Genomic DNA, 17557 nt, shown 5'->3' with positions numbered 1-17557 from the left:
CCGGACTTGGAGCCCGTCTCTATTCCCTTCACACCCCACTTCTTTTACTACCACTATATTTACCGTTATATTTTGATTTCTCCTCAAAAAAGTGACACGTTGGTATATGTGATGGAAAAAAAAAAAAAAAAAACTGCATGCTTAGATGGAAAAAATGAATGCAAAAATTTTCTTTGGAAGTCTGGGATGTTTTTTTTTTTTTTTTTTTTTTTTGTGTGTGTGTAGGCCTCCTGGTGCTCTGAGTATTGTATTGAGAGAGAGAGTGAGAGAGAGAGAGAGAGAGAGAGAGAGAGAGAGAGAAATATCGAAAGAAACTTAAACTGTCCAACTGAAACAAGCTGGACGAGAGAGAGAGAGAGAGAGAGAGAGAGAGAGAGAGAGAGAGAAATATCGAAAGAAACTTAAACTGTCCAACTGAAACAAGCTGGACGAGAGAGAGAGAGAGAGAGAGAGAGAGAGAGAGGGCAATATTGCATTTTCAGGATTTCTCCAGGATTTAGGCATTTTATCGAAAAGGAAGAAAAATATTAAATAACGCAGCCAGAATTCCCTGTCAGAAATTTTTAGCGATATTTTGATTGAAGGAAATGCAGGCGACCACTTCCGAACGAGTGTGCCTTTATGAATTTAATTACCATCAGGCGAGATATTATTCAGGAAGTCAAAAAAACAGGTAAAAAAATAATCTGCTAATATTACGATTCTCCTCTCTCTACCTGTGTGTGTGTGTGTGTGTGTGTGTGTGTGTGTGTGTGTGTGTGTGTGAACGAAACAAACTCACAATATATTAATTATGACGTGAATATTTTTAAAAAGTGATAAACTCTTCACTACGAAAAGACCTGCAAGATTATGTTTGGAACTCCATATTTTAGCAAAGTTTGAAAGATTAAATTTGTATTCCGGCAAAATTAGCAATATATTGAATTCTATCATTAACCAGTCAGAAAAAAAAATATTGGATTCCGTATTTTGGCACTGTTTGAAGGACTTGGAATACAGTGTCTTTCTGCTGATTTGGATTCAATGTTCTGATAAGGCATGAGACTCTGAATTCCGTCTTTTGGCTGCGGCAGAATGATTTTGGATTCAGCATTCTGGCTAAACTCTGACAAACTCTGAATTCCGAATGATACAGGAGAAATAAAATTGGATTCAGTCTTGTGGGTTAGGTTGAATGATTTTGGATTCAGCCTATCGGTAAACTCTGACAAACTTTGAATTCCGAAGTATAAAGGAGTAAAAAAAATTGGATTCAGTCTTGTGGGTTAGTCTGAATGATTTTGGATTCAGTATTCTCGCAGTGTGAAACCTTTTAAAAACCATACAAAGCAGAGTTAGGACTTTGAATTCATTATTTTAGCCAAAGTTTGGAAGATATTGAATTTCACGGTCATTCAGGTATGCATTTTTTTGGGGGGGTAAGTGAGTTAAAGGATTAATAGGCATTTTAATACAGTTACTAGGCTTATGGGCCGGGAGGGGGGAGGGGGAAAGGGGGTCTGAGAGGGGGAGGGGGAGGGAAAAAACACGGAAAACGGGAAAAAAGATACGAGCCAAATCGCTTCCCTTCGACAATATCTTTTTCCTTTCCTTTCATTCTTTTTTTTTCTTTTTTCTTCTTTTTTTATTTTGATACCACCAATTATTTTCGTAATATTTAAGAAAGGCACGTAGGAGTGAGGAGGTTAAAACAATCTTCTTTAACTACGATACTATTTATGATTTCATTTTCATTACCACAAGACCATTTGATTTAGTAATGGAAGCGTATCTTGAATTACGTAGGACTAAGAGTGAGTGAATCAGCTGCGGAAAATATAAAGGGATTTTTGAGAGAGAGAGAGAGAGAGAGAGAGTCAATCGGCCTAATAGCTTGTCTCCCAAACACCTGTACCTTCCCTACCGCCTCCTCTCCCTCCCTCATTACCTCTTCACATTACCTACCTACCTTCCGTTGCTCTTCTCCCTCCCTCTCTCTTTCTCTCCCGCGTTTCCTCCCTCCCTCCTCGCTCTCTCTCCTCTCCCTCCCTTATCACTTCTTTCTCTTAACCGTCCTCCCTCCTCCTCTCTTCTTCCCATCTTTCTCTCCTTCCCTCCACCCAACCTCCATCATTTAACATTCTCTCTCTCCTTTACCTCTTTCTTTACATTCTCTCTCTCTCTCTCTCTCTCTCTCTCTCCCATCCATTCATTCAGATCACTCTCCCTCTCCCTCTCCTTGCTCCTCTCCCTCTGTGCTCCCTTTCCTTCTTCTCCTCCCTCTTTCCTCCTTCCTCCCTTATCTCCATCCGGTTCCCCCCTCCACGCCGCACCTTCTTATCACTTCTTCCTCCTCTCATTCTCTTTTCGTCCTCTTCCTCTCCGTTTCTCCTCCCTCCCTTCTCTCTATCTCTCACTCTTCTTCCTTAATTCTCCTCTCTTTTTCTTATTGTTATTCCCTTTCTCTTCCCTTTCTCCTCACTCTTATTCCCCCCCTTTCTCTCTCTCTCTCTCTCTCTCTCTCTCTCTCTCTCTTCTACATCCTCTTTTCATCATCCTTCTGCTCCTCATCTTTCTCCAGCTCTTTTCTCCCACCACTTTTCTTCCCCTCCTCTTTCTTCTCTTCCTCTTCCACTCCTCCCCGCCTTGTCACACTCCTGTTCTCTCCTTTCTTTTCTCTCTTTCTTCCCCACTCACTCTCTCTTCCTCCTCACCTCCTTTCCCTCCCTTTTGTCCCTCTCCTCTTTCCCTAGCCTCTTTTTCTCTCCTCTTTCCTCGCTCTCCCATTTCTCCTCCAGTTCCACCCTCAATAAAGATGGCGCCCCACAAATTGGCTTGAATTTTTACATGATATAAATAGCAGCAACTAGGACGCTACAGCACCTCCCAGAGTAACAAATTTAGACCCATAAAACATCAGATATAGTTTCCCATAAAATTCAGGTATCCATTAGTTTACCTCCCATGGTGTTGGCTGTGTAATAAGTCTGTAATATTTTTTGTTGTATCTTTTTTTGCCGAGTTACTGTACCTTTTTGAAGTACGAAATCTGGCAAGTTGCAAACGTAGAATTTTATTACTTCACACTTCACTCCTAATGATTTTTGTAACACTGACAGGGACGTGTATGGGGTGTGTCTTAGGGAAGTGATCTGAGACAAGGGACACCTTTTGGGACGTCTTGGGATGGTGAACGCGGCAGGGGTGTGTGCGACCATCAAATGTGTCTTTTGTCTTGTCTACATTATTTTTTTTCATTTCGTCCACAGTAAATTACCGAAAAATGACCTCTTCAAAGCTACACTACCACCCATAACTCCCGATTTCATAATATAACCTGTTTTCCTCCAATCTTCGGCACCAGCTGCATGTATAAGGTGTGGTATTTGCAACACTTCCCTGACCTTTAATGAGGACAGTCTGTAGCCTAATATATATTCATGAACGGACAACTTACTCATAAACACCAAAGCAACGACCTGCAATTAGGGAAGAGAAAGAGCTGGAAAAATATACCCACCCTATTTATACCATGTAGTTGCACCAGTTGCAACCCTAGCCTCATCTGAACGTGAACCCAGTGGACTACAGGCCTGAAGTTCCCTGTTTCCGCAGTCCAACGTCCTCCTTTCCGGGGATAGGGAGAGGACTGAGGAATGTTTGCGTCATCAGGCAGCTCCACCGTCCAGTCATATAAGTGCCATCACGTGAAGGCACCCCTCTCCAGCACCTAAGTCCTGTTTATTGTGATGATAATGACTGTTTCGGCCCCACTTGGACCCGCTTTAAGTAGGATGAAAATAATGTAAATTCCAACTATGATCCTTTAACATTTTTTGAAGGAAAATGCAGAGAATTTTCAAACAGATTCCCATGAAAATCAGATATATTATTTAGCTGGGGAGAAAACGTTATATCTTCACAATTAACCCGCTCCCTTCAATGGCGTATGAGAAAGCTCCCTAATACCTCTTCCTTACCGATTTATTTTTGCATACGGCTAGTTATATCGTTTTGTGCGTTATTTATGCAGAGTATGGTGAAATTAGAATAATTTAAGTAACAGAAGAGGACCGCAAGATGTAATAAGCAAAATAAATCGCTTGGGAATAGGTGTTACGGAGCTAATGCAAAGTACTCGAGTAGGTGAATAAAATTCCCTGATTAAAATGAAAAGTACGTCATTGGACTGAAGAGATTAAAAAGTTCGGTGTGTGTGTGTGTGTGTGTGTGTGTGTGTGTGTGTGTGTGTGTGTGTGTGTGTGTGTGTGTGTGTGTAAGTCTCCCATGTTAACACTGGAATCAAGACAATTAGTTACGAATCTAAAGACTGGGTAGAAATAAACAGCGGAGTGCCCCTGGAATGAGTTTTAGGACCAATTATATTTTTCGTTATTCACGTCTACACAAAATCTTTATTATTTATTCTTTATTCATTTATTACTCACTCAATAACCTTTGCTAGGATGACATAACTAAAACTTTATACTCGCTGCCACCAGATGATTCCAAGATATTAAGAGTAGGAAAGATCTCTCCTTCACTCTTCTTTTGGAGGAGGAGGAGGAGGAGGAGGAGGAGGATTGTAGATGATTTTTTTTTTTTTAATGCAAGAAAGAAGGAACCAAAGGCCAGGTCTGTCGTAGTGGATGGATTAAGCACGGCCTCACATAAACCCTACAGCTCAAGTGTCACTTCAAAGGTAGATTAATTTACAAGACACAAAAAAGGCGGCAGAATAAGCGTTACAAGAGAACACCAAAAAACATAATAAAACTTTAAGAATTTGAGGTAATGAGGGGAAAATGTGGCAGAGGAAAATTAACACCAGTAAAACAGTGTATGATGAGTTTTTGGCTGGAAAATGTCAAGGCAAAAAAAAATACATTGCTTGAGATGCCCTATTATCTCCTCTTATTCTTCCCCACACTCTTCCCTCCTCCTTCCTTTCTCCAATCTTTACACCTCGTCTTCCTCTTCCTCTCCTTCCTCTTCTTCTTCTTCCTTCTTCTTCTTCTTCCTTCTTCTTCTTCTTCCTTCTTCTTCTTCTTCTTTTTCTTCCTCCTCCTCCTCCTCCTCCTCCTCAAGTCCCTGGTGGGTGCTACTGAGGTGAGAGGTAATCTGGACTCTCTCTCTCTCTCTCTCTCTCCCTACCTACCTACAAAATTATCTTAGGAATAAGTCTTTCACAAAACTACGGTTTGACAATCTACAAAATGATCGTAATTCTCTCTCTCTCTCTCTTCCAATTTCCCTCACAGATTCTCACTCTCATTTCCTCCCCCCACCCCTACTTCCCTCTTTTCTCCCTCCTTTAATGCCCTCCATTACTCCTCCTCCCCCTCCCTCCATCAGTCTCTCCCGTTTTTCTCCCTCCAACCCTCTCCTTCCATTTTTATCTTCCTCTCTCTCTCTCTCTCTGCCTTCCTTCTTTCCTTACCTTCATATCTCCCTCCCTTCCTACCTACCTCCATCCAATCCTAGCTACCCATCCCCCTCCATGCCTTCCCGCCTACCTATCCACCTCTTTTCCTACCTATCCACTATCCTACCTTTCTCCCTTCCTACCTACCTCCATTCAATCCTGGCTACCCATCCCCCCTCCATGCCTTCCCGCCTACCTATCCACCTCCCTTCATCCTACCTTTCTCCCTCCCTTCCTACCTACTTACCCATTAAATTTACTTTCTTTCCTGCGTTTTTTATACTACATAAGAATCGAACCCGAAGCCTGCAAGATTGTCCTTCCAATTAAAGGTGAATAAAAGAAAGGCAAAGGTAAGTTCCGTTCACCTGGAGCTGCCTTGACATACTGTATAGTAATATTAATAGTAGTAATAATAATAATAATAATAATAATAATAATAATAATAATAAAAATACTGTAATAATAATAATAATAATAATAATAATAATAAAAATACCCTGAAATCACTCCTATAAAAGATTCATCAGTCAGTGAGAAGTCAGAAGGGAGAAGGAATGGAGGAAGTATATCTGAAGCCTCTGTTGGGGGGACGAAAGGAAAATTCAGTGCCTCCCTCCCTGCTTCCTCGCCTACCTGTCTGCTTTCATGCATACCTAACCCCCTCTCTGCCTACTTCTTCTGCTTCCGAACCCGCTACCTTCTCTCCCTCCCTGCCCACCCATCCATCTATCTCCCTGCTTTTCTATCTACCCATCCCACTTATTGCCAACCTATTTTCTGCCCACTAACCCACCCCCTTCCCTCCCTGCTCACCCACCCATCTCTCTCTCTCTCTCTCTCTTTCTATCTACTCACTGCCTCCCTGCCTACCAGATCTCCACCTTCCATCCTTGGCTTCCCATCGACTTCTCCTTCTGCCTGCCTTTCTCCCTCACTCCCATCCCCACTCTTTCTCCCTTGCATTCGTTCTTTCCTTTTTCCTCTTTCACCTCTTCCTCAGTTTCTTCTGTTTCACCTTCTCCTTCCTCTTCTTCTTCCTCCTCCACCTCCTCCTCCTCCTCTAATTTTCGTCGTCTTCTTCCTTTTCTCTAGTTATTTCTCCTCCTCTACCTTCTTTCAGTATTTCCTGCCTGCCTCTCACTCTCCACCACGTTCTCCACACGGCCTCTCCTCCTACCCTCCATACCTCACTCCTCCATCCTTTTCTACCTCCTTCCTCCCTCTCTTCCTGCGTGCCTCCTTGCATTTCTCTCCTCCTTCCTGTCTCACCCAACCATGTTTTCTACTTTCCTTCCCTCCCTGCAACCCGTCCAGTTTATCTCTCCGCCTCCACACCTCCCCTCCTGCTTCCCTACCTCCCCTGCCTCACCCCCCTGCCTACCCTCCCTTCTGCCTGCCTCCCTCAACCTTTCAAATTTTCCTACCCGCCTGCCTAACTCCTCCCCTGCCTGTGTACTTTTCCTACCTCAAGCCTTTCCAATCCCACTCTCTGCTTCATCTCCCTGCCTACCTCTCTTCCTACCTGTCTATATCTTTTCCTGCCTATGCCCCCTGCCTCACCTTCACTCGACAAATTTCCTTGCCTCCCTGCCTTCTTTCCTACCTCATCTCCATTTTCCCTTTTTACCTGCTTCCTTTCCTACCTACCTACCTCTTGTCCATACTTCCTTGCTCTGCCTACCTACATCGTTACCCATCTTTCCTCCCTGCCTCATCCCACCTGTCTTATTCTCGTCCTTTCCTGCCTACCTCCATTCCTACCGCCTTCCCTACTTGCATCCATCCCTCTCTACCTCATCTCATGCCTTACCTACACCTGCCTACCCGCTTACCTACATCCTCTGTTACCTACCTACCTACGTACTTTCTCTCTTATCTACCTACAGTACCTTCCTACTTCCTCCCACCTACCTACAGTACCTTCTTACTACCTCTCTTACCTACCTACCTGTCTACTTACCCACTTACTTCCTCCCTTCATAATCTACCTACCTACCCTCTCTTACCTACCTACAATACCTTCCTACTTCCCCTCTTGCTACTTCCTCTCTTTCTTACTTAACGACCTACCTACCCACCTACCTATCTACCTCTTTTCCTACATACCCTCACCTCCAGTTTCTCTTTTCCTTAGCTCCTTCCCTACCTACGCCCTTCTCGTCCTCCCCCCTTGCCTCACCCCAGCTGCCATATTCTGCTGCCTCCCCGCCTGCCTGCCTCACCCGGCCAGACGTCAAGGGCACCCCTGGGAGCCTGCCTGTCCCGGTGGGCTTAGGAAGAGGGGAATAAATAAAGAGGAAGTGTGACCCAGAGGAAAGGTGGAAAGGAGGAAGAGGAGGGAGGAAGGAAGGGGAGGGGGGAGGATGAGAGGGAGGGGAGGAGGGAGAGATAAGAGTAGGGCGGGGGAGGAGGGGGAGGAGAAGGAATAGAGGGAGGGATGGAGGGAGGAAGGGGACTTAGAGAGATAGGCAGAAAAGAAAGGAAGTAAAGAATGAAGGAAGGAAGGAAAGTGGATGGGGAGGAATAGAGAAGAGGGAGAGAGAGAGAGTTGATAAGAGGGAGGGAGAGTGGGAAGGAGAAATGAAATTGTGAGAGGGCGCGTTGGAGGAAGACGGGGGAAAGCATAGAGGCGAAGAGAAGATGGGAAGGAAGGGAGGGGAGAAGTATGCGTTTGTGTGTGTGTGTGTGTGTGTGTGTGTGTGTGTGTGTGTGTGTGTGTGTGTGTGTGTGTGTGTCAGTGTGTGTGTGTGTGTGTATTAATATTTATAAAGTACAAATAACATAATATAATCTTCAACATTTACGTAAAAAGGTTGCAATAATGGTAACTATTTCAGTGACGAGCTACTGCCCTTCCCCAACACACACACACACACACACACACACACACACACACACACACACACACACACACACACACACACACACACACACACACACACACACACAAACAAACACTTCACAAATAAAGATGTGGGATGAATAAATGCGTGCACTTCGACTCCAAAATGCGTACTGACAGAAGCCTTCCACACGCACCTCACGAGCTAAACATATCTCACTGCTGCATGAAGGAGGCAGTCTTGAAAAAGGTAATGAATAAAATGAGGTGAATAACATGCGCTATCTAATTACGGTGAGAGGTGACTCGTACAGGTGCGTTCTCTCTCTCTCTCTCTCGTTCTTACCCTGTTGCTTTTGTTCTCGTTTTCCCTCTTGTTATTTTCCTCTCATTTTCGCCCTTGTTCTTTCCTCCTTTCCATATTCTTTCACTTCTCTACCCCCTCTTTTCCCGTAGCTCCTCTCTCTACGCTCTCTCACTCCTCCAACCCCTCCTCTCTCCTCAATCTCTCCACTTCCTTACCTCCACTTCCTTCACCCTACATTCCCTCACCTTTTTCCCCGTTTCTACCCTTCCCTCCCCACTCACTGCCCCCACTTCTCCACTTCCTCTATCTACACTTCCCTTCCCAATACACCCCATCTCTCCCCCAACATCCCCTCCCCCTCCAAACTCCTCCATCTCTCCCTCAGCATCCCCTCCCTATCCCACCCCCTCCAAACTTCCTACCCCCTCCATCTCTACCCTCCCTCCCCGCCCTATCCCCGCCCCCTCCAAACTTCCTCCCTCCTCCATCTCTCCCCCAACATTCCTTCCCTATCCCCTCCCCCTCCAAACGTCCTCCCTCCTCGATCTCTGCCCCTTCCTCCCCTTCCCTCTCCATCTACACCTCACAATACCATCATCACAGCGTTCAAATCTCATTATACATCGCCTACAGCTGTATTTCGGCCCTATTGTAGTTGGTCCAGCTGCATTTGACCGTTGTATGACGCACTAATTGTATTCTGAACTCTCTTGCCTCTCTCTCTCTCTCTCTCTCTCTCTCTCTCTCTCTCTCCACATCTTTCTAAAACCTTCACCAACTACTTTCCTCACCAGCTTCATTTACACAGCTCTCTCTACTGATTATTTACATTCACGCCATTCCAAGGTCCCACGCCCGTATGTTCATCTGATGACCAACACATCATACATTCCTCCTGCTGCCCCTCTGTTCTGTTTCGTACATATTCAGAATTTTGTAATGCTATTCTCTTTACATCCATGAACAACTCTACCCTCGACTTTCTTGATAGTTACCTATCGTCTAGCATTGCATCCAGGTACTTGAACTCTTCCACTAAATCAAGTATCTCGTCGTTCACCAATATATCATCTACCTTTATCTAGACAAAGAATGTTTTACTTTAATTTACATGTAGTTTCAGGTCTCCCCATTCAGACATTTTACTGAACTCGGAAACACTCCACAAACATCCGGTTCACTAGTAGCATGCAACAATTTTTCATTAAAAAAAAACAAATTTGGCCTATTCAAAACTAGACTGTATTTACCTGGAATAAAATCGCCTTCTCTCCATCTTGGATCCCGAGTTGTAACAAACGATGAACATTAGAATACATTGCTAGTCACGAATAAGTGCTATGGAAAGGATGTTCAGTCGTAGTATTGACATTTTCTGTCATCGAGCTACGTGAAATAAGCTGCAAAATGATGAAAACTGGGGCGAGTTAAGGTGAAAAGAGTATTGCTTTTTCTGGTCTAGTAAATCTTGTTTTAACTCCCCTCATATATATATATATATATATATATATATATACAGTATATTCCCTCTTGATAGGGGTCTAGTAAATATTGCTTTAACACCCCTTATATACTCGTGTATATATATATATATATATATATATATATATATATATATATATATATATATATATATATATATATATATATATATATATATAGTGTATCTTCCCTCTAGATATCTGTATTATCTATACATCTATCTTCTGTCTAGCTATATATATTATTTATCTATTTATGTATATTATTTATCTATTTATCGGTAAAGACATAAAACTGACATCTATGGAGTTCCAACACAGCCCTGCCTCACACGAGTGTTAATAATAAACCCTGCCCCTTTGTTAGTAGATCAAGGGGTCTCCCATTATGCCAGTCTGGCTAAACAGATCCAGAGAACACTGCATCCACTGTTTCTCAAGGGTTACCTGCATCCCCACTGTTGATACAAACATTTTTACCCGAGGCACCCTTCGGAGGGGCCAGGGAAGCAGTTCCCTTCCCTGCTAAAGACCGACTTGATTTACACCAGCCACTGATTGAGATGTGATTTACATGCTTCCTAAGTCAACATGGGGAGCTGTCAGGTTGAAATCTGTGTGTGAACTGTGAGAATCCAAGAAACCTTAGTGAACTGGTAGTTGTAACATTCACAGGAGATCTATCAAACCTGCCGGAGCCAAGGTCTGTTCCTGATAGATAAATCAAAGATATCTATCAAGCACGGTTTTATGTGCTATATGGTGATAAAACAATAACGTGATTTCACGCTTTCTTTCAACTGTATTTTAGCTGCTGTGTGACATCTGTCCAACCTTGTTATCTGCTGGCAGATGCCCAATCCCAGGGTTTACCCTTCCATTCCCTGTTATTGTTTACTTTAAAACAGATAAGGGAAAGAATGACTGCATGCTTAAATATACTTCCTCTCAGTTTTCCTCTACTTCTCCTTCACCTCATCCTCTCCACTCTCCACCCTCTTGCTCTTCTTGCTACCCTTGTTCTGTCCCTGTTCCCGTCTTCTCTGTTGCTCCCCACTTTCCCATTTCTCACTTTCCCTCTTACCTTCCCAGTCTCTCTCTCCCCCTCTTGCTTTTCCCATTCCTCTCTCTCTTCCTTTTTCACCCTCTTGTACTCCTCTCTCTCTCTCTCCCCTTCCTCCATCTTTTTCCATACACATCGCCCCCTTCCTACTCCCTCTCCTTCCTCCCATTTCCTTTCCTTCCTCCCTCGCTCCACTCTCCATCCCCCCTCTCTCTCCCATCCCTCCCTTCCTCCTCTTCATCCATACCATTTGTCTCAGTTCCCCTCCCTCTCCTATACCCTCTTTTTACCCATCCTTTCCCCCAACGCAATATCCCTTCCAAAATTCCCTGCATCTGTTTCACCTAGTCCAACTGTCCGATCTAACAGTCCTAGGAAGTTTTTTTTTTTTCTCTCTTTTATATATCTTGGATGAATTATAACTGCATACTTATTTTGTGTTTAATGTGAGGATATAACTGGTTTTGTTTTGATCTGGTTTCATTAATTTTATCTATCAGTCTGCTATGATAACATCCATCTACCATCCCACTCATCCATCTATCTATCTATCTATCTATCTGTCCATCTACCGGTCCATCCAACTGAAACATCTGATTATCCTTTCATTTATCTATCTACTTAGCAATCCACCGAGTCACTATTCATCCATCCATCCATCTGAATTGCCTATACAAATACCCATCCACTAAGTCACCATCCATCCATCCACCCACCCATCCAACCGTCCATCCACCCACCCATCTATCCACCCATCCAACCATCCATCCAACCGTCCACCCATCCGTCCACCCATCCATCCATCCAACCATCCATCCATCCAACCATCCATCCACCCATCCATCCACACATCCTATCCATCCCTATTTCTGTGATAGCTAGCTGGAGTTGGTAGCCTAAAATTCATCCATCCATCAGGCCAGCATCCATCTATCAACACATCCATCTATCCATCCACTAAGACCCATTTATCCATCCATCCATCCTTATCCTGGTGAGACGGTTCTTCACTCTCCCGAAATTACTCTTATCCATCCACCAATAAATTTATCCATCTATGAATTCATCAATCACGCCCTTCATCCACCCAACCATCAAACAACCTATCCATCCATCTGTCAGTCCCTCCATCCACATCATCAGTCCAATTCATCCATCCATCCTTCCTTCTTTCTTTCTTTCTTTCTTTCTTTCTTTCTTCCTTCCTTCCTTCCTTCCCTCCTTCCATCCATCCATCCAACCCTTATATCTATCCAATTCATCCATCCACCCTTCCTTCCTTCTTTCTTCCATCCATCCATTATACTTATCCAATTCATCCATCCATCCTCCCTTTCTTTCTTTCTTTCTTTCTTTCTTCCTTCCTTCCTTCCTTCCTTCCATCCATCCATCCATCCATCCATCCCTATCCCCGCGGCTCGTTGGTTAGTGCGTCGGCCCCTCACTCCTCTAGTCTGTATAAAGTCGCCTAATATTTATCTACGAGCCAACTTGGGCTCTTAAGGCGGAGACTCAGGTGGGAAAAAAAATTAAGTGTAAATTGTGTGCTGAGCGGCGAGTATAGTGACGCTGTTCATCCTGGGAGAGGAAGTGTTGGTGTAGATCATGAGGGGAGGATGCTGGTGGCTGGGGGTTGGGGTCGGGGGGGAGAAAGGGAGGAAGGGATGGTGAGAAGGGGGAGGAAGAGATGGTGAGAAGGGGGAGGAAAGGAAGGAGGGAAGAGAGAGAGAGAGGAGAAGAGGGAAGGGGTAGGCAGAGGAAGAGAGAGAGGAGAGAAGAGGGAAGGGGTAGGCAGAGAGAGAGAGATTGAGGAAGTGAAGTAGGGAAGGAGAGAGGAAGAAGTGAAGGAGAGAGGAAGAAGAGAAGTAGGGAGGAAGGAGAGGGAACAGGGAGTGGGAAAAGATAAAAAGAGCAAAAATAAAGAGAGGTAGGTAAGGGAGAGGGGATGAGTAGGAAGAGGAGGGAGAGGGAGGGAGGGAGGAGGAAGACGAGAGAGAGAGAAATTATCAGAGAGCAGGCATGTCCACCACTAACTGACAGCACTTCACCATGAGAGAGAGAGAGAGAGAGAGAGAAGGAGGGGAGAGGAGACGAAGGATAATAAAGAGGAAGGAAGGAAGATGAGGGAGTGATAGAGATAAGAGAGAAAAACAACTGGAAGGAGAGATTAACAGAGGAAGGAAGGAAAGAAAGAGAGAGGGAGATATATGAGGGAAAAGACTGTGAGATAAGAGATACAGAAGGAATTAGGGAAGGAAAAACAGTGACGTAGGAAAGGAGTAATGGAGGAAAGAAAGGAAGTATAGAAGGTAGGAAGGAGGGAGAGAAGAAGCAAAAAGAATAAAGAGAAAAGGAAGGATGAAGGTGGGAGGACTGATGAAAGGAAGGAGGAAGAAGGATGAGGGGAGGAATGAAGAAGGATGATAAAAGGAAGAAGAAAGAAGAGGAAGAAGGGAAGAGGGAGGTGAAAGGAAGGAGGAAATATGAGGCAGGAGGGAGAGGAAGGACATGGGGAAAATGATGAAAGTAAAATAGGGAAGAATTAATTAAGAAATAGAAAAGAATATGAAGAAAGAAGAGTAAGGAAAGAAGAGAGAGGAAGAAGGAACGACGGAGGAGGGATGGAGGGAGAAAAGAGGAAGGAAAGATGAGTAGGAGTATGGAAGAGGAAAACAGGGAGAGATAAGGAGGAAGAGAGAGAGAGAGAGAGGAGGGGGGAATGTCAGCAAGATGAAAGCACTCAGTCTGAAAGGAAAGGACTGAAGGATGGAAGGAAAACCCAAAAGGCAAGAAGGAAGGAAGTATGAAAAAGAGAAAAGGAGGAAGGAAGAATGATAAGGAGGGAAAGGAATGAGAGAATGTGGAAAAACAGAAAAAAGAAGAGAAGAATGAAGAGGAAGTAAAGGAAAGACGGAAAAAAATACGCACATGCAGAAACAGAAAAGGAAAAAGAAGAGGGAAGGAAGGATTGAAAAGGAGGAAGGGAAGGAAGAATAAAAAGGAAGACGAAGAACGAAGAGGAAGGGCAAATGAACTTAAGGTAAAGGAAGGAAGAACGAAAAGATTGGAAAGGGAGAAAAAGAGTGGATAAAACTGATACGGGAAGGCAGGAAGAAAGAAAAGGGAGAAGGAAGAATGAAAAGATAGGGAGGGAAGGAAGGAAGAAAGGAAGAATGAAAAGGCAGGAACGGAAGGAAAGGAAGAATGAAAAGGCAGGAACGGAAGGAAAGGAAAAATGAAAGGAGACATAGGAAAGAAATGAGAAGAAAGAAAAGACGGTGATCTACGAACAAGGAAGAGGCAAGAGAAGGATGAATGGGGAAACGAGAGAGAGAGAGAGAGAGAGAGAGAGAGTGTGTGTGTGTGTGTGTGTGTGTAGAAAGAGAGAACACAGCATCCCTTTTTCCCCTCAAGCACCGGATCAAAGGGCTAAGACGATGATCTGAGCATTGTGGTGAAGGGAGGAGGAGGAGGAGGAGGAGGAGGAGGAGTGAGGGAAGCAAGGACGGAAGGTTGGATAAAGGAAAGTGCTTAAGAAATGGAGAGAAGGGAAGATAGGATTACAAACGAAATTAAGCAACAACACCTGTACTAATTTTAATTAAGTTTCAGAAAATTGAAAGGATATGATCACAAGCTCATTTTTATGCACAAAGGAAGAACCCAAGGCCGAGTCTCTGCAAAATCTGTCCTTCCTAAAAAAACTGACAAAGAGAAAGCGAAAATAAAGCTCAGTTCATTTGAGAAACCTGGACAGATTGCGATTAAAGACTAAAGGTCATCGCCTGAGGGAAAGACAGAATGAGGAAGACAGAAAGTGGAAGACGGTTCTAGAGTTGACTAAAGCACCTTTACTTGACCTAAAGCTGATCTCTTCCATCTTGAATGCACAGTTGTAACAGTCGATTAGCGCTAGTGTATAATGCTAGTCACGAAGAAGTGCTATGGGAAGGTCGGACGGCTGTAGTAAGTATTGTTTTATTCTGCTATCAAACTATCTGGAATTTGCAAAGGGACAAAAATCTGGGCCAAATTACGATAAAAAAGAAAAAGCATTGCTGTGTACATTACCCGTATTCTCGTCGGGTATGGCGGCTCCCTAACACGTCTTCCTCAGCGATTTATCCTTGGACATGACAATTGTAACAGGCAGATGAGGAGTATGGCAATGTCTGAAGGATTTATGTAGGTGTAATAAGGAAAAGAAATCGCTTGGGAAAAGGTGTTAGGGATCTTTCTTAACGGACGAGAATACGGACTAGATATCGATTAACCCTTCCATTAGATACCTGGATAATACAGGTGTGTGCAAGTGTAATTAACCCCCCAAACCAATTACTGACGCCAAATATTTACGGATGCTCATTAGCGGGCAGAAATAGCACTCACTTTTAGTCGAAGAATTATGGGAGTCCTTCACGGTATTCTGGAAAGTCTATTGGGTTTCTAAGGTCGTACCACTGGGATTCGAGAGTCATTGTTCACTGTCTCGTTATTTACCGTAATTAAGAGAAGCGATGTTTATGTCTGCAAATGTACTTTCTTCTGGATACCGGTTAATAAGTTTCTTTACCTGAGCGAAGTCATTGCAAAAATTCACCACCCATGCACAACTTTAAAAAAAAAAAAATTATAAGTAAGCCTGAGTGAAAATTAAAAACCTCTAGTTCCTCGCAGTCTAAAATGGGAAATACAGCAAGCTTTTTTTTTTTTTTTTTTCAATTTAGTGTCTCAGTGCTGAATGAATGAAGACATGACGCTTGGCTGTTTTCATTAAATGTTCTAATTAATGCTTTGGTTCATGTACTGTATTATTCATGTCATATTTCTGGCAGATCCTGTTTATCCCATTCAAGACAGCGAGGATTATGGGCGATGAAGACACTGTTAAACTAGAAAGTACTCAGAGAACGCATACCTCCGCCAATGCCATTAGTTTTTAATTGACTGCTGTAATCCCTCTTTCTTGCCAGGAGAATATTTTCACGTTGTCACACAGGCGATTGATGCTACTGTACTAGTCTTGGTCTGCCTTGTTACATAGCTTCAGAGCATATGTCTACCAGCGCCTATACAATTTATGATTTCTTGCACCCGGATCCGAATCTACCTCAAAGCATATATATTTTCCCTTGATCCACTGCCCTGCTACCCACCAAATTTTTGTGAAACCCAATGAAACTTTCTGCAATGTACTGTACACACACAAACAGGAACGGGTGATTACACAACCTCCTCAAACTTCGTTGGCGGAGGAAAAAATAACAGATGAAGATAGTGACTGTGATGATGAGGTTGATGGTAATAATGACGACGTTTAATTACTGTAAAGTGCTTGCATAATTTATCTAATGACGAGTTCTTTATTTACTTACAATGAAAACTATGGAAGCACTATTCCTGATTTTAGTACTCGCATCTCACATAAAAGTTAGACAGGGGAGAAAGGAAGGATTACAACAAAGTACAAAGATAAATGGGGGAATTAAGGAAATGGCAAGGGGAAGGGTAAACGAAAAGGAAACCGGAAGAAAGGAAGACGTAAAGTAGAGCGACTAATCCTCTTCACTACTACGATGACGTACTTCACATTAAATTCTTATCTCCTGGCGATTTTACTTAAGAACGAAGTGGCTTTTTCCTAACTGGAGGGAAGTAGATATAACCTTCATTAACCCTTTCACTGCGAGGGGATTTTTTTTTTTTTTTCAGGATATTAAGTACGGCAAATGGAAAAGGAAGGCCTCTGGGTGATGGGGTTAATATGTGAGGAGGGGGTAAGTCGGGGAGGGGGTAAGTGGAGGAGGGGGTAAGTGGAGGAGGGGGTAAGTGGAGGAGGAAGTGAAGGTTGGAGAGAGAGAGAGAGAGACAGGGCAAAGGGTGGAAAAGGTGAGGGAGCGGAGGGAGAGGAAAAATGGGAAGCATGAAAGGGGGAGAGGATGGAAGGATGAGCAAGAAGGATGGAGGAGGGGAGGAGACGAAGGAAGAAGGGCGGCAAGAGTATAAGAGGGGTGGGGGAATGGAAGGGAGAAGGAACGAAAAAAGTGGAAGAGAGGGGGAGAGGGAGAAAGAGTGGGAGAGGTAGAAGGGGGAGGAAAGAATAGGGGGATGAAGGGGGGAGGAGATGGAAGGAGAAGTGGACAGAGTAGAGGAGGGTGGATTAAACGAGAAGGAAAAAGTATGGAGGGGAGGGAAAAGAAGGGAGGAAGACAGGTAGCTCTGGGAAGGATCAGGAGGGGAGAAATATACAGAAATGACAGATGAATGAAAAAATAATAACGAAAAAATAATAATCTGGGGTTAGTTACGGTACTAGAGGCGAGTGGCAATGTCCGTATTTTGGATCTGGGGGGTATGTTCCTCTCTCTCTCTCTCTCTCTCTCTCTCTCTCTCTCTCTCTCCATCCCTGCCTCCTCCCACCCTCTCGTCGCTTTCCACTTCAAAATTTGTAAGG

The sequence above is a fragment of the Coenobita brevimanus genome, chromosome 90 (assembly GCF_032717465.1).
Source record: "Coenobita brevimanus isolate Jiangsu-jjx chromosome 90, ASM3271746v2, whole genome shotgun sequence".
NCBI classification, from domain to species: Eukaryota; Metazoa; Arthropoda; class Malacostraca; order Decapoda; family Coenobitidae; genus Coenobita; species Coenobita brevimanus.
The sequence above is the reverse complement of the archived record's forward strand: the minus strand, read 5'-3'. Positions refer to the sequence as shown.